Source organism: Schistocerca serialis, chromosome 5, assembly GCF_023864345.2.
Source record: "Schistocerca serialis cubense isolate TAMUIC-IGC-003099 chromosome 5, iqSchSeri2.2, whole genome shotgun sequence".
Lineage (NCBI taxonomy): Eukaryota > Metazoa > Arthropoda > Insecta > Orthoptera > Acrididae > Schistocerca > Schistocerca serialis.
In genome coordinates, this window is record NC_064642.1 from 497,567,756 (window position 1) to 497,594,925 (window position 27,170).

Below are 27,170 nucleotides of genomic sequence, written 5' to 3' on the forward strand. Positions count from 1 at the left end.
TGTTTCGCAGGCGAGTCAACAACTTCTCCACATCAGATTCCTTCAGTGCTTGCTGCCATACGTTTCTGTTAGATGTATATTTGACAAGAAAGTAATGACAAAATTACTTAACATAATGTGAACAACACAGACATTACTGAAATGTCATAGATTCATTCAGCTACTCATCCACAACGTTGTTCTGCAATTTACATTTAAAGCTTGGCAGAGGGTTCATAGAACCACTTTCAGGCAATTTCTAGACCGTTACACTATCGAACAGCACGTTGGGAAAGTGATCATCATTCCGTTCGATTTTTAATTTCTCTTACCTTATCACGATAGCCATTTCTCCCTACGTAGGTGGGGGTCAACAAAATGTTTTGGCTTTCCAACGAGAAAGTTGGTGATTGAAATTTTGTGAAAATATACTGCCATAACGAAAAAAGCCGATGCTTTAATTATTGCCACCCCAAATGGCGCATCGTACCCTTATTATTTATCACCACCACCATCAGCATCATCATCATCATCATCCACTACCCTTGTACTGCCCGTATTGTACGAATAATTTTAATTCACTAAGGATGTCTCGTTAGATGTAATAGAGGGCCTGAAGATCTTAATCTTGCATGTGATTTTGTACTTATAGGCGGAAAACACGTGTCAGCTGATTTCTTTGTAGTGAATTAACACCTTAACTCCGTGTGTATCATACCTACCCCGGCACAGAAAAGGCATGCCTAGAATAGTATTAATCGACCACAGTATTACTGCACATGGCGGTGGGAGCGCTTCGGCCGACTTATGGTGAGCCAAAGCGTAATCGTAGTTGATAATTTACGCACAATTGATCTGCGATGCGTTTCCCTTAGTCACGGTTGTACTTGTTTACTGTTACGTTATCCGGTGAGAACCAAGTGCAATAACATCAGGGCTGAGTCGTACCAGATGTGAAAAGTGAACAGTGTGTGTTATTTACCACTCCGGGCTTCAGTGCGAAGACTGGTTTGATGCAGTTTTCCCGTTAGTCTGGCCTTAACTATCGCAACCTACATCTATTCAAGCCTTCGTTTCCCTCTACAACTTTTCTCCCCTCTCCTCACACTTCATTTTGAAATTAATATTTTTTGGTGCCTCAATATTTTGCTGTCAACCTATCTTTCCTTCTGTCAGGTTGTACCATAAACGTCTTTTCTTTCGCATAGTACCTCTTCATTCGTTGGCGCGTTAAAAGTAGTGTTACTATAAAGGTTCGCCATTCGATTAAAAATCCAGAATAAACAGAATAGAATGAATGCAAATATTTATTGCATTATCAAGCCCTTGCGCCTCACAGCAACTTGATTATTTGTGACATTTTTGCAGATAGTTGACTATCAAGATGTCGGGTCAAAATCATATAAGATGTACCACTTAATAAACTCTATCAGCAGTAGGTTGCAACTGCAACAAAGTACATCATTCCTCTCGAATGGAGATAGTGTGTTCTAATACGACGTCAGTTCGTCCAATAACAGCACCGAGTCGGCAATTGACAAGATATTAGTTAGTTAGTCAGTTAGTTAGTTAGTTAGTTAGTAGTAGTAGTACTAGTAGTAGCTTTATTCATCCGTATATCTCTTTTTACAAGGACATAGGACATGTCAAAGTATCTACAAATGGTTCAAATGGCTCTGAGCACTATGGGACTTAACATCTGTGGTCATCAGTCCCCTAGAACTTAGAACTACTTAAACCGAACTAACCTAAGGACATCACACACATCCGTGCCCGAGGCAGGATTCGAACCTGCGACCGTAGCAGCCGCGCGGTTCCGGACTGCGCGCCTAGAACCGCTAGACCACCGCGGCCGGCAAAGTATTTACAAGTTTAGACCAATTTAAAATATGCTAATTCGTATACACTTACATTTACAGACTTCTAGTTAGAGACAATCATTAGATTTACTCCTGGTATATAATAATTTTTTTTACAAATAACTTATTAAGTAATGTAATACCACAGTTCACTCGTATCTCACTATCAGTCACTGCACACACTATACACACATTGTTTCATAACACTTCACTCACTATACACACAAACACACACACTGATGATCTCTGAGCCATTTTCTGTACCACAACTTCCCATTTGCTATCCTGAAAAACTTAATCAGCGTCCCTCTACAATGAGTGAGATGTTGAGCTCAGAAAGAGGAATAGGTGTTAGTATTGTGCAACGCATAGCTTGGGGTAAGTTTTTCTAGAAAAGAATAAAAGAAGGAAAAAAAATCATAGTGTGAAGGTGTTACGTGGAATGCTGGATGTTTTATAATCATTATAATTATTTATTTGTATAACATTTGTTTCACCAAACTCCCACTCTGTTGTATCTAAATAGTCTTTCAATGTATAAAATGTATTGCATAACAGGTACTTTTTAGCTGCCTTTTTAAGTAGGTGTATTTTTGCAATTTATTTTATCTCTTTTGTTAATTTATTGTACAGTTTTATTCCCTAGTAGAAAATGCTATTTTGAGTTTTATGTTTATTTTTTCCTGGCAAATGTAAGTTGAGTCTACTCTTGTTCCATGGTCATTGACAGAACTGTTTGTGCAGTAATTACCAATGTTATTTTAGATGTGTACAACTGACTAGTAAATGTATTCACAAGGAACAGTTAAAATCCCCAAGGTTTTGAACAGACCTTTACAATGAGCTCGACTACCATTTTTGGTTATGATTCTTATGACTCTTTCCTGGAGCCATAAGAATCATAACCAAAAAAGGTAGTCGAGTTCATTGTAAAGATCTGTTCAAAACCCTGGGAATTTTAACTGCTCCGTGTGAATACATTTACCAGCCAGTTACATTGGTAATTACTGCACAAACAATTCAGCTGGTTCAGAAACTGTCTCTTGAAAATGACATCATGACCTTTCTTCTAAATCGTACGTAAATCTTTGCCGTGCAGTTTCTTATCACCAAATTTCTTTCTGGTTAGAACCAGAACTTGTCTGGAGCATCCTGTTTCCTCCGTAACCTCCTTACCGACGAGAACACTGATAGCGCCATTCGGTGGTCAGGGCTAAGCCGAGGCTGGAACAGTTTCATCAGCTGGCGGTGACCGGTTAACCGTTTATTGGCCTCTCCTCATAAATGAGACGGTTGGTGCAGCGCATGTGGAGGCGAGCACTCGGTAATTGGCCTCTGCGAGCACTGTGGAGCGAGGGCTCCGCTAGCAGCGCCCTAAAGAGTTTTAGCGGCTCCCTAACGGCCGGGGGCCGCGGTTTAGTGGGCGTCGCTGCGGCAACGACGTGCTCAGGACTCGGTCATCTTCAGCAGCCAGTTCCGGCGCTAATGATGCCCTCCCTGCATGATGAGATATTCCATTCCGGAAGTGTTCATCACACTTTATGAAATGTAAAACCTGGCATTACACCTAGTGTGATGAGACCATTTCCACGGACAGAGTCCGATAGGTGAGAGACCACAACGTGTGAAGCAGACGGCGTGTAAAGTGGCCGTACTCCAAGGGGAGGGAAGGCAGGGTCTGTCTACATCTTAACGCTCATGCAGAGATGCCGGCACATTCGTGTGGACTGGAGCGTAGTATGGGCTGATATACATTTATGTGGCTCACGGAGGTGAAAGGTAAATATATGAAGACAGTAACTGTTCTCGAAAGAACAGATATTGTTGATGACCGTGCAGCTTTTCCCTGGAATAAATAATGACTAACTGAAACCCTCAGCTGTCGACAGGTGTTGTTGATATACCTCGATGTGGACAGCTGAAAATTTGTGCCCCGACCGGGACTCGAACCCGGGATCTCCTGCTTACATGGCAGACGCTCTATCCATCTGAGCCACCGAGGACACAGATGAATAGCGCGACTGCAAGGACTTATCCCTTGCACGCTTCCCGTGAGACTCACATTCCCAACTGTCCACAATTCTACATATGTAATGTATCTTATAGACATTTGCCCATCCACTCATTACTCGCGCACGCTTTGGCGATTCCCGAAAGAGTTTGGGCAATCTGTGCGCATTCGCACAGACGAAGGTCAATGACTGGGTAGCAGCAGGAGATCCAGGGTTCGAGTCCCGGTCGGGGCACACATTTTCAGCTGTCCACATCGAGGTATATCAACAACGCCTGTCGGCAGCTGAGGGTTTCAGTTAGTCATTATTTATTCCAGGGAAAAGCTGCACGGTCATCAACAGTATCTGTTCTTTCGAGAACAGTTATTGTCTTCATATATATAGTTAAAGGCTACCCAGCCATTGACCTTCGTCCGTGCGAATGCGCACAGGTTGCCCAAACTCTTACGGGAATCGCCAAAGCGTGCGCGAGTAACGAGTGGATGGGCAAATGTCTATAAGGTACATTACATATGTAGAATTGTGGACAGTTGGGAATGTGAGTCTCGCGGGAAGCGTGCAAGGGATAAGTCCCTGAAGTCGAGCTATTCATCTGTGTCCTCGGTGGCTTAGATGGATAGAGCGTCTGCCATGTAAGCAGGACGTCCCGGGTTCGAGTCCCGGTCGGGGCACACATTTTCAGCTGTCCACATCGAGGTGTATCAACAACACCTGTCGGCAGTTGAGGGTTTCAGTTAGTCATCATTTATGAAAGGTAAATGTCGTATGACTAGGGCCTCCCGTCGGGTAGACCGTTCGCCAGGTGCAAGTCTTCCGATCTGACGCCACTTCGGCGACTTGCTCTTCGATGGGAATGAAATAATGGTTATTAGGACAACACAACACCCAGTCCCTGGGTGGAGAAAATGTCCGACCCAGCCGGGAATCGAACCCGGGCCCTTACGATTGACATTCTATCGCGCTGACCACTCAGCTACCAGTGGCGGACAAGTGAAAGGTAACTTGCTACCCTACCAGGAAAACGGGGGTAGGACGACAAACGGGCCGACTTGGAGCAGGAGAGGCACCACAGGACATTTTAATTTCCACTATCTATACTTTTACAAGTAAATTCATGAAACTTTGTCAGCATGATCAGGAAGGATTCAGGATTCACACTCATAACAGCGGAAGTTCAAAAACATAACAAAATAATTTTTTTTACGTGTGAAATTTCATCATTTTTTCACTTACTATTGGCTGCATTTGTTGCTATAGGAACAATTTTCTTCATGAGTAAGAGAGACTGTTCCATGAATTTTGCACAGCATAAAAACCATACTTACAGGTGTCTGAAACTCTAGAATCTATTTAATTTATGAAGAAAATGAATGAGCTCTTACGTTTTAAGATTTATGTTTAGAAAAAAAAATTGTAGTTAATTACCTCAATTTTTACCATAGTTTTTAATAGATTTGGAAAATTCTAGAGTTTCATACACCTGTAAGTATGATTTGTATGCTGTGCAAAATTCATCAAAGAATCTCTCTTACTTGTAAAGAAAAATGTACCTATAGCAACAAATACAGCCAATAGTAAGTGAAAAAATGATGAAATTTCACAGGTAAAAAAATTATTTTGTTATGTTTTTGAACTTCCACTGCTATCAGTGTGAATCCTGAATCATTCCTGGTCATGCGGACAAAGTTTTATGAATTTATTTGTAAAAATATAGACGGTGCAAGTTAAAATCTCCTGTGGTGCCTCTCCTGCTCCAAGTCGGCCCGTTTGGCGTCCTACCCTCCTTAATGTATACTCTACGTCTACCTCGGTATTCTTCAATACAGCGTGCGGTTGTAATCTCTGAGAATATTTTTCTGATTATTAATCGAAACAGTTTTCTTTGCGGCGGACATGGGTAAAAGGTGGTTAACAGATAGAAAACGCTACGTACTAAACCTGACCGTGTTGCCTAAAGCGAATACGTTTACCTTTTCTTTACGAATACTAAACTTTTCCAGCTTCACAGTGATGAGCCAAAGCATTATGACCAGTTGCTTAACAGCTTGTTTGTCCGTATCCGGAACGAAATACATCACTGATTGTGAATACCAGGGACCCGACAGTTTTCTGGTAGGTTTATGACATTATATGTCTAAGCACAGGTCATGTAATTTACGTAAATAACGGGCCGTTGATTTGTGTACGCGGTGACGGCGCCCGATAGCAAGCCGGATGTGTCCCATAGGGTTTACATCAGGCGAATTTGGTCGCCGAGACATCAACAGTTAACTCGTCAATCGAATTCGTAAGCATCGCAGTTCACCTAATAGTGCTCTAGGATTGATGGAATGAAGGTTCAGTGAACGACCTCATCCGTTGCCGGATGGCATTCCCGTAAGATTCTGCCGATCAGTGACTTCTAGTATTCGCTTTCTACACAGCTACATTTGTGACATCTCTTCGTATTACGGCATTCCAGACATATGTTTAACAATTCAAGGTAGTAACGGAATCAAATTAGTAAAGCTAATACTGCTGTGTTTAAACACCACAGTGCTTTACTATGCGTGAACCAGTTCGATGTGGTTTATGCTTGAATTCCTCCTGCCTTCGATCAGTCTTACCTAGGCAGTTACATGGAGACCTGCAGACGCCAAGCAACAGTGCAACTTGGTATTTTTCATTTTAACGTAGCTTTTTCATAGGTCAAGGGAGCAACAAATGAGAGAACAATTCCCAGGACGAACTGGCGATCCAACTTTGGAACTTGAGATTTGTAATTTAGCACTTAAGCACTTTTTTTTAAACAAAAGTGTTCCCATAGCGATTCTCACGTTGTGGGAAAAGTTTATTCACATTATTGTCAGGCTTATCCACTGAGCAACCATTTCTTGTTCCTTAATCCCCTTATAACCTCGTCTTACTCTCTCTTCTCTGTCAGCGAGAAAAAAAAATGGTTCAAATGGTTCTAAGCACTATGGGACTTAACATCTGAGGTCATCAGTCCCCTAGACTTAGAACCGCTTAAACCTAACTAACCTAAGGATATCACACACATCCATGCCCGAGGCAGGATTCAAACCTGCGACCTGACTGAAGCGCCTAGAACCGCTCGGCCTCGGCGAGAAAAATTAATTTACAATTCTTCGGTATTCTTAATGAGATCTTCGTGGATAAATGTTACAAAAGCGAAATAAAGTCGCAAAGAAAGCTTCCTCGGATAGCTAGATTCTGGCATACATGCATTTGAGCCTCTTCTAGCTCAGGAGAAATGAAGTTGTGGATTGGGCCTGCGAATGGAAACAGAGTGCTGCAACTTCTTTGGAGCTGGAAGGCATGTTGAAAATGGAAGTCCTTCAGTCCGTAAACAGTAAAGAGTTCGAAGAAGTCTTGTTTGAGGCTTTTCCGACAGACTAACTGTAGAAATGGTTCTTGGACGAGACGTCGGATGTCGTGAAATTCCAACAATATTTAATCGGTGCAGCTAACCAGAACACACTACTGAGCTGTAACTGACGCCTTTGGGCTTGCGCTGAAGACGTCGGTTCATTTCCGACAGTTAGCGAAAGCAGTAATTTCCATTACCAAACAGGAAATCTTCGCTGGTGGTCAAAGATTTCGGCACCTTCATGCATGCGTGTTTTCCACTTAGACAGGCACGAATAGAACACTTCAGTCATCACTGAGCAATGTTTAGGTCGCACATGAAGATGTTTGTCAGCTGGGCTGATGAAATATTGTGGGGTTTCACACCGACGTTCGAAGATGTGGGACGGCGGCGCCGTCTGTTACGAGAGCCTGAAAAATATTTTTGGGGCCAGCTAGAAAGCGATGGAGAACACACTGACCATAATTTCCAGTCTGCAAGTCCCCATTCTTCTTGTACTCACTGAAAGAAATGTTTCTTCTCTTTGTTTATTCAGCGGGATCAGGAACTATGATTGTAAATAAAAGATTTGAGTTCTTACTGATTTATATTAAGTAAAAGTTTCACACGCACAAACATAGTTATAATCCTGGTGATGATAATAATAATGCTGATGCCTCTATCATAAACAGCACTATGAGCAGTTCAGAGGCGACCACTACGGTAAGTTCCTATTAAATGGTCTTTCACTTTGAGGTGAATCAAAGTTAATTGCTCGCCACCAAAGTGGAAAATAATATCACCACTTGTCACAAGGTTTTCACATTACGGCTGGCACACAGACAATTACTTCCGCGAAATCTAAGCGATCCAGGACGGTGTATAGTCCTCGCGAGTTCACGTCCTATTTGTACCGATAAGATGTGTTTAGTTGCAGCTTGTCTGTGACGTCATCCGAGGTAGCGCTTGAGCCGTCGTTCGATGACGCGGACCGTATGATAGCTGGGTGCGAAGAGAAGTGCCACTGCCTCTCAGGCCGTATTTATATATGGGCGCAGCGGACGCTCGAAGGGAACATCTGCCGCCGTCTGCAGTATGCCCAGGTAGCATCATCTAAGTGGCCGCTTTCTCAAGTGGTTCAAATGGCTCTAAGCACCATGGGCACTTAACGTCTGAGGTCACCAGTCCCCCCGACTTAGAACTATGTAAACCTAACTAACCTAAGGACATCACACACATCCATGCCCGAGGCAGGATTCAAACCTGCGACCGTAGCAGCAGCGCAGTTCCGGACTGAAGCGCCGCTTTCTCGGACACATACTATTTCATAACATTGTTGTGTATCAAATTAGCATCTTCGTAATTTTTGTATGAATGGAGTTAAGTTGGCTTTAATCACAGAAAAAGTTTTAGCTCGCCTGTATTTAAACTTTGCCATCTTGATTTTTTAAAACGTAACTGACAGTAGAACATGATCTCTGAATTACATCTTTAAGATACCTTGTGTTGATTGGTATTTGCATCAAAGCCTTGAAACTTGTTATAGCTCTATTATTTCATGGGTTTCGTTAGATGCTGCAATCAAAACTTTCTATCATTAATATAAATGATAATCTCTTACAAATAATTTTTTTGGTTCCAAATTTAGTTTTCAGTAAATTACTCAAAAACTATTAGAGGTAGCTTAATGGAGTCACATAATTAATTTTTTTCTTATCAAACTGAAGCTTCATACCAATCTACATATTTCTGAGTGTAATATTTAGTGTCTTCAATTTTTCGTAAAAACGCTGTTTTTGCCCAAATTATTGCTCCAAACAAGTTGGGACTTGTAACAGTTGATTTTGACATACATTTGCACATTCTGAACTACTTTCGGCTTTCCAGCTTAATTATTTAGCGCCACTTATTTTTTTCTTTAAACGATGTATTTAGGGAAACGTATTCATTTGATCACTCTGAAATTTAACAATTTAACCATTAATATGCTGAAGCTTATGTTGAAAAACTTTGGAAAAGCTACTTTAATTTTTAATTTCAGTCTTAGATTATAGTGCAATACTTGTATGCTACCCACAGGCGCGTTCTGATGCGTGACTTTGGTAAGTCTCGGAACACTCGCTCGCCTCTGTATCTCTCAAATGATACAGCACTTGTTTCGCCCCAAGATGCTGTAGTTTGTATTCTCATGATACGGTGGTACGATGATTGTTAGTGAGGCTCTTAGGTCGACGACAATACAATCGTGAGGAATCTTTAAAACTGGCAAGATATTTTTTGCCCACACTGTACTGTATTATTGATTTTGTGCAGATGAATAGTCTGTAAATGTCACATTTGTTCGTATCGTACTTTGGCAGAAGCCGGGTGTGCTGTGAACGCGACTTCTTTGTTATCAGGTGCTCTGTTGGTATGCAGATTAAACTGTTGCTGAATACATCATCACGGATCACATAAAATGATAGACTACCCGCATGAAGCTATCAGGGTACTTGGAAAATCAGCTGCCATGCACATCAAAAAACGTTACTTGGTAAGTTTCTGAACTTGTCAGTGGTCTCGCCTATAGCTTGTGGTTGGAGAACTCGGGAATTTCAGTTGCATAATTTACGTTAATGATTGCCGAGTGATAGAAAAATGTTTCAAGTGGCTCTGAGCACTATGGGACTTAACATCTGAGGTCATCAGTCCCCTATAACTTAAAACTACTTAAACCTAACTAACCTAAGGACATCACCCACATCCATGCCCGAGGCAGGATTCTAACCTGCGGTTCCAGACTGAAGCCCCTAGAACGGCTCGGCCACACCGGCTGGCCCGAGTGATAGAGTTTGATCTGGTAAAACAATATTTATTCAAACAGTGTGTAAAAATTACTGATGACACATAAACGCTGAGGTCGTAAAACAATATATAATTAAAATAGAATAATGATAAGACAATCAATGGTTATTAGGGTCGCTATCTGCACTATGCTGGACAGTTACAATTGAGATGGTGCCCAAACACATAAAGGACACAAATTATGCTTTCAGCTTGATTGTGAAACTTTAAATTACACAAAAAGGAATGAATTCCAACAGAGCATACAGTAGACCTATGAATAAAGGAAGAATCAGAAAAGAAACATCACTAGGAGACAGTGATCCATCGACTTACTTCGATAGCGAAACAAACATGAGTAGTTACGAGAAAAATTCCCTTTTAAGCAAGAATTAGATTGCAGAAAAACTAGCATACCGGTTCGTGAAGCGCGTAGATTAAGTTAGGAAGATTAGAAAACAGAAACCATGAATGAACTCCTGTTCCCTCAATATACAGCAGTTCCTGACGTCGGGAGCGTACATTGCAAATGCAGTCTTACTATGACTGCCTTTGAGGTGGGCCGGCCGAAGTGGCCGTGCGGTTCTAGGCGCTGCAGTCTGGAACCGCGAGACCGCTGCGGTCGCAGGTTCGAATCCTGCCTCGGGCATGGATGTGTGTGCTGTCCTTAGGTTAGTTAGGTTTAAGTAGTTCTAAGTTCTAGGGGACTAATGACCTGAGAAGTTGAGTCCCGTAGTGCTCAGAGCCATTTCAACCTTTGAGGTGGTTGCCGGCAAATCAGGGTGGGCCAAACTGCGTCCGCTGTTAACTGCTGCTGCGCTGAGCCGATGTGATGAGATTGCGAAACGCGGGTCTCATCATCCTCCTGATTACTCGTCGCGGATGCGTCTAAGTTCAAAGTAAAACTCTGAAGACATGGCAGAAGACCGAAGCCAAGAAAATCAGTACGAGCGGAGAGTCCAGAGTGGCCTCACCAAGTAGGCATTAGAATCCGAATACGATTCCGAATGTCTCTCTCAAGGTAGGCTTCCTTCAGACTTCGTTAAGGCACCTCGCAAGGTGTTTTATAGCCAACCCCAGAAAGGACCTAAGTGCTCTTCTAATGAGGGATCTGGAAGTCCGTTCCCAAGCTCTCACCATAAAGATAATTATGTATCCGCCAATGTGATACGTGTATAAAGAAATGGAAAACGTTCCCACATGCAGATTTGTTTGTCCCAAATTCTGGAAACTTCGCTGGGCTTCGCACAGCGTTCGCAAGGGAAGGGCAAAGTTCGGATATCTGCAGACGCACGAGTGGCTATTTATTCTGATTGTGAAATCATGTCTGCAGACCACATACAGCAGGATAACGACAAGCAGACAGATGAGGACTCCACCCAAAGGTTACTAACAAGCGGAGTTCTCACACCTTCCATCAATGGTTTCCTGTTCTGCGTCAGAAGACTCCACTCAGTGTCTGCGAAGGCTGAGCCAGAAGGATAATCCCGAAAGCCTCGCCTGACAGTCCGTGCGGTTTACTAGCGTAGGACCTGCCTTCCAAGTGACCGGCAGCTCTCCCAAAGCGGTGAAACTTCCTCCTGTTTTCACCCGAGCGAAAAGGAGTTCCCCTGGTGAAGACCAGATGCATTCAACGGGAAGAAACTACTACAGTAATTAAAGGTGAGGTACAGAGAGGTGGCCAATTCATGTTGTTAAAAGCTACCCCTAACCACTCGTGTAATCAGCACGCAATACCGGAGAAAAGTTGAAAAGTAAAAACTGTATCGGAAACTAAATGAGACAAGGGAGTCTCGTATACAAGTTCAGTAATGGTTCAAATGGCTCTGAGCACTATGAGACTTAACATGTACCGAGCGAGGTGTCGCAGTGGTTAGCACACTGGACTCGCATTCGGGAGGACGACGGTTCAATCCCGTCTCCAGCCATCTTGATTTAGGTTTTCCGTGATTTCCCTAAATCGTTTCAGGCAAATGCCGGGATGGTTCCTTTGAAAGGGCACGGCCGATTTCCTTCCCAATCCTTCCCTAACCCGAGCTTGCGCTCCGTCTCTAATGACCTCGTTGTCGACGGGACGTTAAACACTAACCACCACCACCACGTAACATGTGAGGTCATCAGTCCCCTAGAACTTAGAACTACTTAAACCTAACTAACCTAAGGACATGACACATCCATGCCCGAGGCATGATTCGAACCTGCGATCGTAGCGGTCGCGCGGTTCCAGACTGAAGCACCTAGAACCGCTCGGCCACACCGGCCGGCTTTCAGTAAGCACTTAGGATAAAATGTGAGGAGAAAGGCTTGAAATAGGCCACCACCTCACAACTTAGTGAAGGAAGAACAATGACCAGTCCCAATGTAATACCTCTGTCAGTTGAATGTGAGATGCTGTTCTCCTGACGGAGGCCAGTTTCTCCTTGACCCATTTCAAGATTGCGGTTCCTACACGCGTCACCGAGACAGACTTTTTGTGTGTGGCTGAAAATTTCTCCTCTGCAGAGGAGCCGCTTTGAGGAGGCCGCCGTGCGTACGGGGTGAGGTGGCCGCACAGGCCTCACTTTAACGCAATGCTGTCACAAAGTGCTAACGCAGGCAGCCGCAGTTTCGCTACTTAGGGCGGCTGCAATTTAATCTGCGCGGTGCTCCCTCAGCTTCCGCCTATCTGCTGTTTACGAAATAATTGAGCACTTCCTGGAAGTGGCCTCGCTCTTATCGCTGACGGCAGAGACGGGCGTGCGGAGAAGGTTCCGCCCGAGAAACTCTTACCTGCAAGTCTCGGCGACCGCTCCTTCACTCCGCTGCCGCATACCTTAGTGTTAGGACGGGTTAGCTGGGTGGAAAGGCGTCCTAGCAATGGTTCGGAATTATAGCGATCCGTGCGACTTTTCATAAGTTCCATGTTTCAGTTATAATTACGTAATAAAAGACAAGGGACTTTTGTACGATTTGTCATATTGTTAAAAGCGTCTGACAATATAAAATTATGCAGTTATGTTTGAAAATCTTACATCTTTGCCATCGAACGACGAAGAGGCGTCGATAGTGAAAATTATGGACACAGTAGGATTAGTGCCTTCGCCACAAGCAGAGGTAGAGTGCGCGCAAGATAACTTGGCCCGTTCCTGCGCAAACTTTGAGGGAGGGGAGGGGAGAACGGTAGTGGTGGGGGCTCCGTTGTGGACGGCTACCGCATGGTAGGGGAGCTGTAGTGCAACAGCAGAAGTCTACACCCAAACACATATCTCACTAACTCATCAGCAGCAGTTAGATAGTCTGCAAACGAACATATTAACAGATTATGTGTCAGGCAACTTGTGGTATTTGGCTAGCATTGCTGACTCTCCATTACAGGGCCCTAGGTTCGATTCCCAGCCGGGTTCAGGATTTTCTCCACTCATAACAGAGGGTGTGAGTTTTTCTGATCATCATCATCATCATCATCATCATCATCGACCCACAAGTCTCTAGAGTGGTGTCAAATACAAAGAATTGCACCAGACAGCTGAACTCCACAGAAGGGGACTCCTGAGCAAATATGCCATATGTACATTTTACTTCAACAAGTTATGTCACTAAAAGTCGTAATTCGAGAAATACTGCCGTTTAAAGTCAACCTTTTTCATATTATAAACGAAGGAAGCAAGATTGGGTTTAATGTCCCATCGACATCGAAGTATTAGAGACACAACACAAGTTCGGATTGTGTCCAGGATGGAGAAGGAAATCGGCCGAGCCCTTTCAAAGGAACCATCCCGACATTTGCCTGGAGCGGTTAAGCGAAATCATCGGAAATCTAAATCTGGATGTCCGGATGAAGGTTTGAATCGTCATCCTCCTGAATGCAAGTCCAGTAGGCCAATAATTGCGCCACCCCACTCGGTTTTTCTCATTATATAAATTGAAGACAGACAATGGGGGAAAGGAAAGGGAAGGAACTAATGATATCAGCTACATTGGGACTTTATGCAGAATCAACAGCGGCAAGTGAAAAAGTGGGCTAATCCGGGATTCAAACGCCGGAACTCCTGCTTGCTGGCCGGCCGATGTGGCCAAGCGGATCTAGGCGCTTTAGTCTGGAACCGCGCGACCACTACGGTCGCAGGTTCGAATCCTGCCTCGGGCATGGATGTGTGTGATGTCCTTAGGTTAGTTAGGTTTAAGTACACTCCTGGTCATTAAAATTGCTACATCACAAGATGACGTGCTACAGACGCGAAATTTAACCAACGGGAAGAAGATGCTGTGATATGCAAATGATTAGCTTTTCAGAGCATTCACACAAGGTTGGCGCCGGTGGTGATACCTCCAACGTGCTGACATGAGGAAAGTTTCCAACCGATTTCTCATAAACAAACAGCAGTTGACCGCCTATCGCGATTGCGGTTTATCGTATCGCGACATTGCTGCTCGGGTTGGTCGAGATTCAATGACTGTTAGCAGAATATGGAATCAGTGGGTTCAGGAGGGTAATACGGAACGCCGTGTTGGATCCCAACGGCCTCGTATCACTAGCAGTCGAGATGACAGGCATCTTATCCGCTTGGCTGTAACGGATCGCGCAGCCACGTCTCGATCCCTGACTCAACAGATGGGGACGTTAGCAAGACAACAACCATCTGCACGAACAGTTCGACGACATTTGTAGCAGCTTGGACTATCAGCTCGGAGACCATGGCTGCGGTTACCCTCGACGCTGCATCACAGAGAGAAGCGCCTGCAATGGTGTACTCAACGACGAACCTGGGTGCACGAATGGCAAAACGTAATTTTTTCGGATGAATCCAGGTTCTGTTTACAGCATCATGATGGTCGCGTCCGTGTTTGGCGACATCGCGGTGAACGCACATTAGAAGCGTGTATTCGTCATCGCCATACTGGCGTATCACCCTGCGTGGGGTGCCATTGGTTACACGTCTCAGTCACCTCTTGTTCGCATTGACGGCACTTTGAACAGCGGACGTTACATTGCAGATGTGTTACGACCCGTGGCCCTACCCTTCGTCCGATCCCTGCGAAACCCTACATTTGAGCAGGACAATGCACGACCGCATGTTGTAGGTCCTGTACGGGCGTTTCTGGATACAGAAAATGTTCGACTGCTGCCCTGGCCAGCACATTCTCCAGATCTCTCACCGACTGGAAACGTCTGGTCAATGGTGGCCGAGCAACTGGCTCGTCACAATACGCCAGTCGCTACTCTTGATGAACTGTGGTGTCGCGTTGAAGCTGCATGGGCAGCTGTACCTGTACACGCCATCCAAGCTCTGTTCGACTCAATGCCCAGGCGTATCAAGGCCGTTATTACGGCCAGAGGTGGTTGTTCTGGGTACTGATTTCTCAGGATCTATGTACCCAAAAGTGCGTGAAAATGTAATCACATGTCAGTTCTAGTATAATAAATCTGTCCAATGAATACCCGTTTATCATCTGCATTTCTTCTTGGTGTGGTAATTTTAATGGCCAGTAGTGTAGTTGTAAGTCTAGGGGACTGATGACTTTTGAACCATTTTGAACCCTGGCGACGAAAATTCCCGGTTGTAAACCGAAACGAGAATCTGTGGGACAACATCGATTGGACTGTTCGCGCCACAGAACCTCAACTGGGAAACCTTGCACATCTGGCCACGGCACGAGAATCGGTGTGGCTCTACATCCAGTGGGCACCTTCCAGAACCTGACTGACATTTTTCCTGCACGTCTCGCAGCTGTCCGCAGGCTTCTGGCAGATGGTCACGTTAATGTGACTGGACAGTGTACAATAAGTGCGAGAGGGAATCGCAACCAACAGAAAAGTGCTCGTGTTTAAAACGGACGAAGGCAGAGATACAGTCTTTCCTCTCTACTCTTCAACCTTTATATCTAAGAAGTAATGAAAAAAATTAAAAATATGTTCAGAAGAGGGATTAAAGTTCAGGGTGAAAGGATATAATTGGGAAAATTGGCACATGTCAGTGCTGTACTCTGTGAAAACGACGAGGAATCAAAGTACCCATTAAATCGGATGCACAGATTAATGAGCAGATAATATGCATCTAGAAAGAACCTAAGAAAGATGAAAGTATTATGGAGTAAGAGCAATGAGATCAGTGACAAAATTTCTCCTAAGCTTCTGGAGCTATACTGGAACATACAGACAAATGAGTTTGTGCGGAAATTGACTACAAAAAATTGCTAGTAGAAAGGTTTTACCAAATTCTCCATTAACTGTATATAGAAGGCAGCAAAAACCTGGAACGGAAAAATAATTATAAGATAGTCGCAGAACTGACCCTTGTTAATGAACAGGAGAATTGCCCATCACAGAGACCGCTGGAAATCGTGCTTTCGGCGTACCAATTGGTTGCGGTAAAATGTTAACGCATGAGCATCTACGGCGTACTTTGCCCGAGTATTTCGGTGTGTCATTACTGATGAATGAGTGAGAATGTACGGCGGCAGATTTTAGCACCTTACATGGGATTGATTCAGAAAGTAAATGACAAATACCACGCGGGCAGGTATAGCCGTTAGGCAGAAAAATACTAATAACAAAACCAAGGTTCATACTGGTACGTAAGATTTTGAGAACTTTGCATGTTATCATTGGGAAGGTGGTTTGGACGGACACAGGAAAGAGCTGTTTTGAGCTGTAGAACAAGCGAGGTGGCCGTAACTTCATACGGCGGCTTCTTTGTTGGCAGAGTGTCTACCAGTGGCCGCAGGGGGTTCAAATGGCTCTGAGCACTATGGGACTTAACATCTGAGGTCATCAGTCCCCTAGAACGTAGAACTACTTAAACCTAACTAACCTAAGGACATTACACACATCCATGCCCGAGGCAGGATTTGAACCTGCGACCGTAGCGGTCACGCGGTTCCTGACTGAAGCGCCTAGAACCGCTCGACCACACCGGTCGGCGCCACAGGGGGCACCGGGCGAGACCGAGACCATACAGGTGGAAAAAGAGAGAGAGAGAGAGAGAGAGAGAGAGAGAGAGAGAGAGAGAGAGAGAGAGAGCGTACATGCGAGACAAGAGAGAGACGGCTTCTCGCCGCTGCAGCTATACAACGGTTGGAACGGGACACAAATACGGCGCGCCCATGAAAGGTGCGAGAACTGCTCGAAATTTCAGTCCTCATTGGCAGAAAACGCGTAGGGATACATGTGAGAGGAACTGGAAAGGTTGGCGGCAACAAGAGGTTGGGAGACTCTGGTTTCGGGTAGTGGTGGGCAGACAGGGAGTGTCTCGTTTGCGAGTGGAGGCCTAGACATAGTTAAGTTTGGAGATATTGCTGGCATTGCGACCAGTGATCCCTCTCCACTTTTTCAGAGTTAGTGCACACATTTCCACAAATGCAGAATCATCTCTTGCTCTGAGAAGAGAAAACAGATTTGTGCTTACTTGTGGCGCTCGAATGCAACATTAAACGTTCCTTTGCTGCCGCACACTTGAGTGTACCAGCTACTCCTGGCATTTGTACAAGTAGATTGTGAATAGACTCGTGACGGACTCCGCAATTGAACAACTTACTGTCAGGAGTTTTCGGACGCATAAAGTCGTGATTTCACAGGGGAAAGGCGACGTCACGCCGGTGCCTGGCACGGCCGTCGTGATCTTCACACTGAATTACAGTTAGATTATCGCAAATAGCTGTCAAAGTAGGACACTGTAAATGTAAATGAGTACGTGTTCCTCTAGATCTTTGCCTGATCTCTCTGATTATGAGTCCGTCTAGGTGGAGCTTCAGTAGAACAACGACTTGCGTGACCAGCATCAACCAACATAAGTTATGGAAAGGGGCGCGATGAGGAACAGAGTTTCCATTGTGCCAATGTTAGGGTAGTGAGTTTAAAAAGTTAATTTTATTGGTGTTATAACGTCTTAGGTTAGTAACATTGCTCATCCGGTTTTTAATTAATAAATTTGTGATTTGATTACATACCATAATTACATGTATAATCATTTCCGTAAGTAATAAACCATTTGTTGAGAATAAGACATTTTATTAACAGAAATCATAATTCAAAACTGATGCAAATGGTATTGGGGTTATTATTCGTGCAGTTAAACAGAGCCAAAGTCGGATAACTCTAAATAAGTAACGATGTTTCATAAACATTATAACCCTGTACGTTGCAAGAGGAGCGACGTGTTTAAAGACCAGCTGAATCAACACAAGATGGTGTTCACGATAAACCGTGTGTTAATTTTCGAGTGTTATGTGAACTACAATTAGTGGAAAACTTGTTGGGAATTCTATGAGCAACAGTTTCATTATGGTAGAGTTATGGCAATACCTCCAGCGAAGTCTGAAATGCAAAAGCGAATGGCGTAGTGGCACACAACGGGCTCTGTAGCGAATAAAAACCGCAACTACCCGAAAACGATTAGGACACCGCGTCAGTCTTATTGTAAATAATTTTAAACTTGCATGCCATTACATATACAGTAAAGGCAACAGACTAATGCAACACCTCATACAGCGAAAATGTCACGCACAAATGCCTTAATACACGAGAAATGCACTTGAAAATGAGAATGATTTCCCGAAACGCGTCGAGCAAAAAATAAATAAAAGAAAATTGTGACTGGTAGCAGAAACACTATCCATTTACTTTCACATTCGCAGGTTTCACCAACCACTTATAATGTACGACATAGAATTATTAGTATAATATGAACTTTAGAAATATTGCGATGTCGTACCGCGTCCCAACCGACTGGTATTTATCACACTCATTCGACATTATCCTTTATCTCGGAGCGGAGGCAGCCCTACTGTTTGATGAGGCCACTGAGTCGTCTAGGAGAGGCTCCAAAGAAATGGCGCTGCAAAAGAGAAGGGCACTGCGAATTACGCAATTAAGGAATTCTTGCTCCTGAGGAGGTCCTTCCATTCGCTCCGCGGAAGCGCCGACAGAGGGAGATTCAGGGTTCCGAAGCTGCAAAAGGGGGAGGTGGCCGAGCCACGGCTGAAAGGCCTGAATGCAGTTAACGACGTCCAGCGCTGAAAGGAGTTACTCCTGCGAAGAACGCAGTTATGAAACGTTACGAACGCCGAGGGGCCCATGCGCCCCTTCTGCTTGTCGGAAAGAGTGGAGACTAGGCCCGACTGAATGGAGCGGAATTCGCAATAAAAACTGAGCGGCAAAAATCTGATAGCACTTCCAGGGGAGCCAACTGCAGTCTTGCGTGTAGGTCCATCGACGGCCACGAACGTCTGAAAGCTATCAAGGCACTGAAGCTGATTACACCGTGCCTGTATTGTCAACGAAATATTCAAGCCCACACAAAGCAGGATTTCCTTACACACAGCTTGAAAGACCGCACAAAAGAGAATATAGGATGCAACACATACGACTTTGATCAGTCGCTCTGACCATGTTTTCACACACAACAGATCTCCGGCTCTCTTGTCTGCTGTTATAAAGCCTTGCGTTTTCTCATGTCTTGGTGAGATCGTCTTACCGCGTTTGCGATGTCCAACCAGTATGTCCCGCTTGGCGAATAATATTCGAGCATTGCTCCGTAAATACAATGACCGAAAGAAAACAGCAACAAGAAGGAGGAATTATGCGACATAAACAAAAGTTGGTAGGCATGTTTCTACATCTGAAGGTTTTCTTGAATAACATTAACTTAACACGTCCACTATCAAAGGTTACTTGAGCTGACGAACGTTAAACGAGTATTTAAAGAAAACGTGATCTGCATCCTCGTAGTGGCGCTGTCAGCGTCACTCTTATTTGACTAGCGCGATTTGAATAGACATCATAGGATGTCTGCTAAGATTTCACACCACTCACGTAAGAGTGGAGCTGGTAGCGTCACTATGAGGATGCAGATGAGGTTTTCTTTAAATACACACTGTACCGGTCGCCAGCGTTAATAAACTTTGAGAATGGACGTGTCAAATTAATGTTAGTCAGGAACGGCGGTATCAACACCTCACTGAGTTTAGACGAGGTCATGTAATAGCGCTACAAGAAGTGGATCCCAACGGCCTCTTATCACTAGCAGTCGAGAAGACAGGCATCTTATCCGCATGGCTGTAATGGATCGTGCAGCCACGCCTCGATCCCTGAGTCAACAGATGGGGACGTTTGCAAGACAACAACCATCTGCACGAACAGTTCGACGTCGTTTGCAGCAGCATTGACTATCAGCTCGGAGACCACGGCTGCGGTTACCCTTGAAGCTGCATCACACACAGAAACGCCTGCAATAGAGTACTCAACGACGAACCTGGGTGCACGAATGGAAAAACGTCATTTTTTCGGATGGATCCAGGTTCCGTTTAAAGCATTATGATGGTCGCATCCGTGTTTGGCGACAATGCGGTGAACGCACATTGGAAGTGCGTATTCGTCATCGCCGTACTGGTGCATCACCCTGCGTGATGGTATGGGGTACCATTGGTTACACGTCACGGTCACCTCTTGTTCGCATTGACGGCACTTTGAACAGTGGACGTTACATTTCAGATGTGTTACGACCCGTGGCTCTACCCTTCATTCGATCCCTGCAAAACACTACATTTCAGCAGGATAATGCACGACCGCATGTTGCAGGTCCCGTACGGCCCTTTCTGGATACAGAAAATGTTCGACTGCTGCCCTGGCCAGAACATTCTCCAGATCTCTCACCAATTGAAAACGCTTGGTCAATGGTGGCCGAGCAACTGGCTTGTCACAATACGCCAGTCACTACTCTTGATGAACTGTGGTATCGCGTTGAAACTGCATGGGAAGCTGTACCTGTACACGCCATCCAAGCTCTGTTTCAATGCCCAGGCGTATCAAGGCCGTTATTACGTCCAGAAGTGGTTGTTCTGGGTACTGATTTCTCAGGATCTATGCACCAAAATTGCGTGAAAATGTAATCACTTGTCAGTTCTAGTATAATATATTTGTCCAATGAATACCCGTTTATCATCTGCATTTCTTCTTGGTGTAGCAATTGTAATGGCCAGTAGTGTATATTTGAACGTAGATATTTACGTTTTCTGTGATCTCCTAAAATCGCTCGAACTAAATTCCTGAATGTTTCTTCTAACAAGAATACGGTCCTCTCCTTTCCTCCGCGTTTTTCTCCAGCTGTGATAGTGCAGCGTCTCTAATGAGCACAGCGTCGACTGGCTGCTGCACTCGAGCCTTCCTGCATTCTTATGCGGGTGCAGAACGTTGTCGGTAGTACTGTAGCAGCTGTGCAAACAGTACAGAGAACCCTGGCACGTAAGTCAATGGAGAGCTGGTGCGCCGCAGAGGCCCCATTAGCAAATAGCCAGGGCGGCCGGCCGGCGCGCGACGGTCGCTGGCCTCTGACCCAGACGCGGCGACCGCGCTGCAGCTTCCATGAACACAGCCGCAGCCGCGGCCGCGCTTAAAGTAGCGCAAATCACTGCACCCGTTTCTTTCTCCTGAATTTATCTCCGTCTACTGGAGCTCTGAACCGAGGCAGAGTTTTCGCAATCTTCTGTTTTTCCTTGCGCGGCGTGACGGTACGTTATAAGACAAGAAAAATGGCGCAGTACGAAGGAATTATCCGAGTGGCATGAAAGTCGGCAGATGTGATGTAGATGTACAGACAAAAAATTTTCACTTTCAGAAAACTGGATGATTTATTAAAGAGAAAGAGCTTTACAAATTGAGCAAGCGAATAAAGCGTCGCCCGCCGGTGTGGCCGAGCGGTTCTAGGCACTTCAGTCTGGAACTGCGCTGCTCCTACGGTCGCAGGTTCTAATCCTGCCTTGGGCATGGATGTGTGAGATGTCCTTAGGTTAGTTAGGTTCAAGTAGTCCTCACAGGCCTGTTAGGTGCGCTGTGAAATCTGCAAGTTATAAGGACTTCCTTGTGCGACATGTGATTCCGAATTTATAAGAACGCAACTGTATCCACGCCACTCTCTTCATATAAGATGGGCCGTTATCACTTGTCGGTTGCCAGGTGAAAGATTTGCTCTGAGAAACCTTCGATAGCTACCTCAGCATCTCTAGGCAATTTCAAGATGTGTGGCCTTCCAATCACCTCGACCTAAATCCAAGTGACTTTTGGCTGTGGGGACATCTGACAGATCGTGTCTACGAGGCGTCTATCCGGGCTCTTCCTGATATGAAGGGTGGCATACGACGACGTAACGATCTGATTACGCCGAATATGCTGTAAGCAACTGTCAACTATGCCATGTTACGAATGCAGCATGTTGCTGAGTCGGAAGACCATACTGAACATAAGTTGTAACTTGTGGCCATATCTTAATAAACGGTTATCAGGTGTTTTATTTTTCTGCACCTACACCACATTCTGACTGCTTACAGCGCCATATTTCCACCTGGTGGCAGAAAGTGGAACTATCATTTTTTCGGAATATTCTGCGGGCCTACCGATTAATGAACCACTAATTCCCTTTCTCATCCTTCAACTCTTATAATTGCAGTCTAGTTTTTGTGCAAGGTGGGTACCGGCTATGACAGTAAAATTACAATTTAAATGGCAAGTGGATCATTTATTTCAAGAAATAGTTAAGAAGTCCGCCTCTTTTACAGGTGAGACAAACTGTCCTAAAATGTTATGCCCATGTCTGGCGGCAAAGCATCCACGCCTTCCTAAATATTGCCAAAGAGGAAAAAAATTGTCTATGGACTGCAAAGTTCTGTTACGATGAAGCCAGTCGCGTATTTTTGTGGCTGTATGATTTGTGCCTTTTGTGAAACTGCAGTTAATTTTTATATCTAATAGTTGCAGCAGGCTACATAACGTACGGGTTAAGGAGCCAGATTCGCCTACGGGAGGAGTGTGGTTCAATTCCCGTCGCTGATTCACGATTATCATTTCCGTGATTTGTCTCGATCATTTCCGCTGAATACTGGAATGTTTCGTCTGAAAACACCTCTGGGAATTTACTGCCACATTCTTGTGCATTCGAAGATTTCACTGCCTCTATTAACCTCCTCGTCGTCGGAATACCCAATTCCTTGAAATTCCTTTTTTCCTTCCTTCCAAAGTTCGCATAAGCGTTAGCGGCACTCCCCTACCCTCCAGTTTTACGTCTGCTCGATTTCTGTCCTGCGGGAGGACTTAAGTTTATAATTAACTCTATTTCAACAGATACAGAAGTAGCTCTTTTCCTTGCTGGGGGAATCTGACCGCTGCAACTGTGCGCTAGTTCATCATGAGCGAGAGAACTAATTTACTTTCATCTGTGATACGGAGGCCATGCTTCTCTGTCCATACGTTATTAATCAAAGCGGTGCGGAACCGCGGCACACTCCAAGCCCTTCTAGTTTGTAGAAGGAATTTCGAAGCACGGTTTATTTCTCCAGACTGCAATTCGTTAGGGGTGGGATAAATTGTTAATAATTACGAGTAGCAGGTTACGAAGTTCCAGTTACAGCGAGGTAGTAGGTTCTCGAAATCTATCATTCTGTTAAACAGATTTCATGTAGGCCGTGAAATACGAAAGCAGAAAACGAAAAATACATTGATGTTGCACTCTATACTGCAGCTGAATGCGTCTGCTAGACCACAGATATATGGAAAACTAAAAATAATGAAAATTATCCAGATGTGACTGCACTTTTCATATTCTTAGTCATTCTGAAACAATGTTTCGCCATAAATACCGCACTGTGCAGTTTTGTTACTTTCTTCGCTGACGGTAAAATATCCCGTACATAACTAGATTTGTCTTCTTACATCTTGATGGCAATCACATTCAACTACATACAAAACAGACTGTAAAATTTCTTCACTTCGCTTTCCAACATTAAATCACGTTTGAATAATATACGTGTAATGGACTGCAGTCCGGAACTCACAACACACTTGGAGCTGCAAACGTGTCATGGCTCCCGTACTGGGAGAGTGCCTCTGCTTGCTCTGTAGAACGACTCTCCACTCTGTGGCCTGCCCCTGTCAGCTCTTACCGCAGGAACGAATACGTACTACTTACGAATAATACCCTGCCAGAGCAGAATTATTGATCAGTCTCGGGTTAACGTTTGTTACGGAATGCTCCGAAGGGACGAACAGGGACAGGTGAATAAGAATAATTGTAGTTTACACTGAAGAGCCAAAGAAACTGGTATACCTGCCTATATCGTGCGGGCCCCCGCGAACACGCAGAAGTGCCGCAACACGACGTGACATGGGCTCGACTAATGTCTAAAGTAGTGCTGGAGGGAACTGACACCATGAATGGTGCACGGCTTCCTAAATCCGTGAGACTACGACTGGGTGGAGATCTCTTCTGAACAGCACGTTGCAAGGCATTCCAGATATGCTCAGGATTGTTCATGTCTGGGGAGTCAGGTGTTTAAACTCCAAAGAGTATTCCGGGAGCCACTCTGTAGCAATTATGGGCGTGTGGGGTATCTCATTGGCCTGTTGCAATTGCCCAAGGCCGTCGGAACGCACGATGGACGTGAATGGATGCAGGTGATCAGACAGGGTGCTTACGTACTTGTCACCTATCAGAGTCGAATTTAGATGTATCAGGGGTCCCATATCGCTCCGCCTCGCACGCCCCAAATCATTGCAGAGCCTCCACCAGCTTGAACAGTCCCCTGCTGACATGCAGGGTCCATGGATTCATGAGGTTGTCTCCATACTCGTACACGTCCATCCGCTCGATACAATTTTAAACGAGTCTAGTCCGACCAGGCAACATGTTTTCAGTCATCAACAGCCCAATGTCGGTGTTGACGAGCCCAGGCGAGACATAAAGCTTTGTGTCATGCGTCATCAAGGGTACACGAGTGGGCCTCCGAAGTGGCCGTGCGGTTAAAGGCGCTGCAGTCTGGAACCGCAAGACCGCTACGGTCTCATGTTCGAATCCTGCCTCGGGCATGGATGTTTGTGATGTCCTAAGGTTAGTTAGGTTTAACTAGTTCTAAGTTCTAGGGGACTAATGACCTCAGCAGTTGAGTCCCATAGTGCTCAGAGCCATTTGAACCACTTAACATCTGTGGTCATCAGTCCCCTAGAACTTAGAACTACTTAAACCTAACTAACCCAAGGACATCACACACATCCATGCCCGAGGCAGGATTCGAACCTGCGACCGTAGCGGTCACGCGGTTCCAGACTGAATCGTCTAGAACCGCACGGCCACACCGGCCGGCGATGGCTCAGCATTGAAATCTGCAGCAATGTGCAGAAGGGTTACACTTCTATCACGTTGAACGATTCTCTTCTGTCATCGTTGGTCCTGTTCTTGCAGGATCTTTTTCCGGCCGCAGCGATGTCGGAGATTTGATTTTTTACAGGATTCCTGATATTCACGGTACGCTCGTGAAATTGTCGTACTGGAAAATCCCCACTTCGGAGATGCTGTGTCCCATCGCTCGTGCGCCGACTATAACATCGCGTTCAAACTCACTTAAATCTTGATAGCCGGCCATTGTAGCAGCAGTAACCGATGTAACAACTGCGCCACACACTTGTTGCCTTATATAGGCGTTGCCGACGGCAGCGCCGTATTCTGCCTGTTTACATATCTCTGTATTTGAATACGTATGCGTATATTAGTTTCTCTGGCGCTTCAGTGTTAATGCAGACTGAAGCGACGGATGAAAATTTGTACTAAGGATGCGATTCAAACCTGGGTCTGCTGTTCACTAGGCGGATGCGTTAACCGCTACACCAACCTCGGTGGCTTGCATAACTACCCTCACATGACCCCTCCTTCACGCCTCAGTCCACTTGGTATTCCCTATAAACTCGAACAGAATTGCGGAAGCTCTCCAACTGTACTGGAATAGCACCTCAGCACCGAATGAAAAGGGGGATCCTGCTTGAAACCCAGGAATAGGTGCTTTAATCAAATGAAACTACATGGTTACAGAGACCTTTTCCAGTCTCATACATCTGTTATGTGTATATGCACACTGAAGTGACGAATGAAAATTTGTGCCATGGCTGGGATTCAAATCCGGGTCTCCTGGTCATTATGCAGATGCGTTAACTACTACACCGAACTGACACAGTGATTTTTATCCTTGTAAGCCTCCTCTCATCTACATTTACATCTACATCCATACTCCGAAAGCCACCTGACGCTGTGTGGCGGAGGGTGCATTGAGTACCTTCTATTCCAGTCTCGTATTGTTCGTGGAAAGAAAGATTGTCGGTATGCCTCTGTGTGGGCGCTAATCTCTCTGATTTTATCCTCATGGTCTCTTCGCGAGATATACGTAGGAGGGAGCAATATACTGCTTGACTCCTCGTTGAAAGTATGTTCTCGAAACTTCAACAAAAGCCCGTACCGAACTACTGAGCGTCTGTCTCGCAGAGTCTTCCACTGGAGTTTATCTGTCATCTCCGCAAAGCTTTCGCGATTACTAAATGATCCTGTAACGAAGCGCTCTACTTTCCATAGGATCTTCTCTATCTCTTCTATCGACACTATCTGGTACGGATTCCACACCAGTGAGCAGTATTGAAGCAGTGGGCGAACAAGTGTACTGTAACCTACTTCCTTTGTTTTCGGACTGCATTTCCTTAGGATTCTTCCAATGAAACTCAGTCTAGCATCAGCTTTAACGGCGATTAATTTTATATGGCCATTCCATTTTAAATCACTCCTAATGTGTACTCCCAGATAATTTATGGAATTAACTACTTCCAGTTCCTGAACCGCTATATTGTAGCTAAATGATAAAGGATCTTTCTTTCTGTGTATTCGCAGCACATTATACTTGTCTAGACTGAGATTCAATTGCCATTCCCTGCACCATGTGTCAATTCGTTGCAGATCCTGCTGTATTTCAGTACAATTTTTCATTGTTAAAACTTCTCGATATACTACAGCATCATCCGAAAAAAGCCTCAGTGAACTTCCGATATTATCCAAAAGGTCATTTATATATATTGTGAATATCAACGGACCTATTACACTCCCCTACGGCACACCTGAAATCACTCTTAATTCGGAAGAATTCTCTCCATTGAGAATGACATGCTGCACTGAGCTTCTTCTTTCTTCTTGTAGAAAGTGTAAATGTCTTATCTGGCACCAAAGTCTCACAAGGAACCTTAGCAAGAAGTCCTGTATCCTCTGCTATACTCCATGTCTACCAGGCCAAAATATTAGAGTCTGGAAAGGCTTCAAGGCACAATCCAAATTACACTACTGGCCATTAAAATTGCTACACCACGAAGATGAC

At 44.7% G+C, this 27,170-nt stretch overlaps 1 protein-coding gene and 2 non-coding genes across 6 annotated transcripts in view; 1 reads left to right on the plus strand and 2 right to left on the minus strand.

The window, feature by feature from the left end:
• The window catches only part of LOC126480688 (irregular chiasm C-roughest protein), a 1,491,349-nt gene that overhangs the window by 132,817 nt on the left and 1,331,362 nt on the right, over window positions 1–27,170 (minus strand). The gene's annotated exons all lie outside the window — the stretch shown is intronic.
• Trnat-ugu (transfer RNA threonine (anticodon UGU)) lies at window positions 3,768–3,841 on the minus strand. The gene has a single exon. It is a non-coding gene; the product is annotated as a tRNA-Thr (tRNA).
• On the plus strand, window positions 4,448–4,521 carry Trnat-ugu (transfer RNA threonine (anticodon UGU)). The gene has a single exon. It is a non-coding gene; the product is annotated as a tRNA-Thr (tRNA).